We start from the raw sequence: 5,397 nt of genomic DNA on the forward strand, positions 1-5,397 counted from the left end.
CTGGGATCTTTTCCATGAGGGCACTCCTCCCCAAGCTGCAGAATGCAATCCCCTCCCCCGCTCCTCGCCCCACCCCACCCCTGGGCCTTCCCAGCCTCTGCAAACTCTTACCTTGGCCTCTTCCCTACCCAGGGCCACCCTCTCTACCTCTTGACATTGTGGAACAAACAGGCTGGTGGGGGCTTTTGCTCCATAACCCACCTACCCCCTCTTTTTCTTTCCCCCAGTTATACCCCTTGCCTTTCCACAGCTTCTCCTGAAGGGACAGTAGAAGGGAAAGGAGTTTTAAAACTCAGTTGGAAGAATTTAATTTAGCTATTGAGAAAGAACCGTGCTAGCTGTATAGTAATAGGCACATGGGGAGGTTATGAAATATGGTATAGGATGATAGTAATTGCTAACATTTCTATAACCGCTTTAAGGCTCCTGAAGCATTTTACAAATATTGTTTCATTTGATCCTCACAGGAACCCTGCGAGGTAGGTGCTATTATGATACCCATTTTACAGATGGGGAAACTGAGGCAAACAGGGTTAAATGACTTGCCCAGGGTCACACAGCTAGGAAGTGTTTGAGGCCACATTTAAACTCAGGTCTTCCTTGCCTCCAGGTCCAGTGCTTTGTCTACTGTGTCACTTCATATACAACCAAGGAGATGAGAAATGGAATATTTATTATGAGAAAGATTAGGCCCAAATGGCTACAAAAGAGTGCACAAAGGAGAGAAATGTGAAATAAACCTGGAAAAGCAAGCTGGAGTCAGATTATGCAAAGCTTGAAAATTTAAGCAGATGAGCTTGTACTTTACCCTGAAGGTAACAGAGAGTTACTGGAGCTTTTTGAGCTGAGGAATAACAGATCAAACCTGTACTTTAGGAATATCACTTGGGCAGCTGTGTGGAGGGGGAATTGGGGAGGGGAGAGAGATCAAACAGGAGGCCATTAGGTGACTCAGTGCTGGGTCCAGGGGTCAGGAAGACCTAAGTTCAAATCCAATCTCAGACACTTCCCAAATGTGTGACCGTGGATAAGTCACGTCTCCATGTCTGCCTCAGTTTCCCCACCTGTAAAATGAGCTGGAAAAGGAAACAGCAAACTACTCCATTATCTTTACCAAACAAACCCAAGGACAGTATTGTTGTGTCGTGGTCCATGGGGTCACGACAGAACAATTAGTATAATAGTACCTTGAATGACGATGATGATTATGTGAATAATGAGGAGATGGATCATGAAAAAAACATGGAAGCCAAACCAGCAAGACTTGGCAACTGACTGGTGATGGAGAGATGTCTCAACAACTCGTCCCACCTTCCTTCTTCATTGAGAGGGAGGCCCTATCTCAACCCCACCCCACAAGCCTCTCTAAGAGCCATGCAAAAATCTGGTATGTGGATAAACACAGCTGGGGGTAAACATTGCCAGCTATTAGTCAGTCCTCCTGTGGCGAGACTTTCTGTTCCTTAAATGAAAAGCTTGGTTGAAATACCCATGGAGACTACAGGGAGCCAGGAATAACCCTCTTCCCCTCCCTGCCACTGAAGAGGAAGGTTGGACAGCATTCTTTCTTTCCACCAACAATTCTATCAGGGCTCTGGTGGCAGGCTGCTGGAGGCTCCAAACTTAATTGCATTTGCAAACACACTATTCATCATGTCCAAGGCCTTGTAAATTTGCGGAGGCAAGCCAGGGCTCAGATGGTTCCTTCTGGGGTTTTCCCTTGGGAGGAGAATAGGCGTCTAAGCTGCTGCCCTTCCCTCTCCTGGAAGGAGAGACACTAGACAAACACTCCCAGGGCTTAGGGGAACCTGTGTTTAGAACAGGCCAGAAAAGAAACTACTTCATAAGACCATTTAAAGCAGGGAAGGACCAGTGCGACCATTAATCAGTCTAACCTCCTCATTTTACAGATGAGAAAACTGAGGACCAGGGAGGTTATATGTTCTCCCCAAGGTCACACAGGTTGTAAATCACAGAAGGGGGATCTAGAGGAAGACTTCAAATCAAGACACTTACTTTAAAGGGGGAGACTGTTTCCCCTATTATCTGGGAAAAATAATAGCTCCTATTTCTATAACCCTTGACTCAGTACAAAGTGGCATTGCTTCCATATCCCTGTGAGGCAGACAGTGTATATGTCATTAATCCCTCCTGTAGGAGGAGGAGATCTGACCTGCGATTTCATTTATTTAGGGAACTCCCAATGTGGAAACTCCCTTTACTAAAAATCATGGGCAATTCCTCCACTGCAGCTTGTAGTCTTGGAGAATTACCTGACATCCTGAGAGGTTAAAGTGTCAGAACCACAGATTTTTAGCTGGAAAGATCCATTCTAGCTTTTTCTTGTACAGTTGTTTCAGTCATATCCAACCCTTCATGACCCCATTTGGGAATTTCTTGGCAAAGATACTGGAATGGTTTGCCATTTCCTTCTCCAGCTCATTTTACAGATGAGGAAACTAAGGCAAACTGGGTTGAGGTACTTGCCCAGGGTCATACAGCTAGTAAATGTTGGAGGCTAAATCTGAACTCAGATCTTCCTGACTCCAAGCCCAGCATTCTATCCACCATACCACCCAGCTGCCTCCCTCATTCTAGCTTACAGGCCATCTAATATAACCCTCCTCATTTTACAAATGAGAAATAAATGAAATGCCTCCAGTCACATAGGAAGTGAAAAGCAGAGCGGGATTCAATTCTAGGACCTCTGACTCCAAATTCAGCAGCCAAGCTTGCAATGTTTCCACAGCTAGGATGTATCAGACGCAGAATTTGAACCCAGGTTTTTCCAACTCCTAAGCTATCCTTTTATCAACTGGTGTTGCATTGCACCTATGAGGAAGGGAAGGTTCAAAGAGGTTGTGACTTGTCCAAGGTCACAGAGCTAAGTGTCAGATTTGGTCTTCCTGACTCCAGATGAGGCCTCTAACCACATGCCATCTAGCTGCCTAGTACAGGGTCAGAGCTAGCATTCCAACCGCTAGCATTCCATTAGACTGGCCTCTCGGACCGTTCCTATACTGCCTTGTTTGATACAAGATACAACCAGAGGGGAAACCAGGAGGAGCCAGGTAGGCAGCTCCCTCAGGGGCCACACACACAGGAGGGTAAAAAGAAGGATTTTTTAAAAAACACTTTTCCCAATATATTTAATCTCTGAAAAGCCCACTCAGAGTGGTTGGCTTAGGAGGCTGCACCAGTATCAGCAAGGCAGTCCTTTCTGAGAATCAATATAAGTCACTCATTTCTTCTCCTATCAGCCACATTTAATACATCTTTATCTTTTGAAGGTAGATTTGATTTCTTAATAAGAATTCATGTTCAAATAGCATCTTTAAGGTTTACAGAACGCTTCCTGGAAACGGCCTGTTGAGATAAGAGGTATAAGTATTATTAGCTCCATTTTATAGAGGGGAAAACTGAGGCCCAGAGAGGCTTTACATAATTTGTCCATGATCACACAAGTAAATGCCCAAATCAGGATTTGAACCCGAGTTCTCTTGGTTGCAAGTTCACCATACTACTCTCACCTCAGTTTCCTCATCTGTAAAATGAGCTGGAGAAGGAAATGGAAAACCACTCTGGTATCTTTGCCAAGAAAACCCCAAATGGGGTCACAAAGAGCCAGACACGACTGAAACCACTTAAATAATCAGTTCAGCACATTAGTTTCAGTGCTTTCCTATCACTTTTTATAACTCTCACTGGCTCCTTTCCATCTGCCTACAAACATGCTTAGGTCTCCTCTGTCCTTAAGAAAAAAATTGCCAGCGATTCTGGGAGCAGCCGTCTCACGTATAACTCACAACTTTCACAGCCTGACCAGCAACCTCGATATCCCCCAAAATGGCATCTACTATTAAGGATCAGCTGATTTTGAATGTCCTAAAGGAGGAACAGGTTCCCCAGAACAAGATCACTGTTGTTGGGGTTGGTGCAGTTGGCATGGCATATGCCATCAGTATCTTAACAAAGGATTTGGCTGATGAACTTGCCTTAGTTGATGTAATAGAAGACAAATTAAAGGGAGAGATGATGGATCTCCAGCATGGCAGCCTTTTCCTCAAAACGCCAAAGATTGTTTCTGGAAAAGACTATAGTGTAACTGCAAACTCAAAACTTGTCATTGTTACGGCTGGGGCACGTCAACAGGAGGGAGAAAGTCGTCTTAATTTGGTCCAGCGTAATGTGAATATCTTTAAATTCATCATTCCCAATATTGTTAAATACAGCCCTAATTGCAAGCTGCTTATTGTTTCCAATCCAGTGGATATTTTGACATATGTGGCCTGGAAGCTAAGTGGCTTTCCTAAAAACCGTGTTATTGGAAGTGGTTGCAATCTGGATTCTGCCCATTTCCGTCACCTAATGGGGGAGAGACTTGGTGTCCATTCTTCAAGTTGTCATGGATGGGTCCTTGGTGAACATGGAGACTCCAGTGTTCTGTATGGAGTGGTGTGAATCTTGCTGGTGTGTCTCTGAAGAATGTAAATCCTCAAATAGGAACTGATGCTGATTCAGAGAATTGGAAAGAAGTTCATAAACAGGTGGTTGAAAGTGCTTATGAGGTGATCAAGCTGAAGGGCTACACTTCCTGGGCCATTGGCTTGTCTGTGGAAGATCTGGCAGAAAGCATTATGAAGAATCTTAGGAGAGTGCATCCAATTTCTACCATGATTAAGGGACTATATGGCATTAATGAGGATGTCTTCCTTAGTGTCCCATGTATCTTGGGACAAAATGGCATTTCAGATGTGGTGAAGGTAAACCTGAATACAGAGGAGGAGAGCCGTTTAAGGAAGAGTGCAGATACTCTTTGGGGAATCCAGAAGGAGCTGCAATTTTAAAACCTTTTAATGTGCTGCCATCAAGAACATGACAGTGGTTAAGGGGTTATGTATGATTTGCTTTTCAAATAAGTCAAATCCTTCCTCTGATTAGTGATTGAACACCAGAAATGTCAAACCTGTGAACACACTCTAGTCTCTTCCTAAAGTTAGAAATGGGGAATAGTAGAGTGTGACTATTTGTTTAAACCTGTTGATGTTTGCATATGATGCTGGATATGACTTGTATAGTCTCGGTAGTTGGTGTCAAGCAGATAGTGCCCCACAGGTATATAAACTACCTGCCTTGTATGTAGGTACTACAGATTCCTGTAGGTCCAGAAAACAACACTCCTGACTACAAGACATCATACAGTAGTAATTCTTTATTGATGCATTGATTACCTTGTGCTCCTCTCCATTAGGGCTCCTACAGCATGGCCCCATGCATCACATTTCCAGAGGACCTGATTTTTGTCTACACACACACACACACACACACACATATATATATACATCAATAGTGTAGCAGCAAGCACCCCAAGCGTCCTCAGGGTTTGCAGCTACCACA

The 5,397-nt window shown here is 44.1% G+C and overlaps 1 protein-coding gene and 1 pseudogene across 3 annotated transcripts in view; one reads left to right on the forward strand and one right to left on the reverse strand.

The window, feature by feature from the left end:
- Window positions 1-5,397, reverse strand: part of PMVK (phosphomevalonate kinase) — a 99,345-nt gene that overhangs the window by 56,321 nt on the left and 37,627 nt on the right. The gene's annotated exons all lie outside the window — the stretch shown is intronic.
- Window positions 3,766-5,346, forward strand: LOC138153790 (L-lactate dehydrogenase A chain pseudogene; annotated as a pseudogene).

The sequence above is a fragment of the Petaurus breviceps genome, unplaced genomic scaffold (genome assembly GCF_028583685.1).
Source record: "Petaurus breviceps papuanus isolate PSGF00001 unplaced genomic scaffold, PetGlider_PUasm1.0 91023, whole genome shotgun sequence".
In the NCBI taxonomy this organism is placed as follows: domain Eukaryota; kingdom Metazoa; phylum Chordata; class Mammalia; order Diprotodontia; family Petauridae; genus Petaurus; species Petaurus breviceps.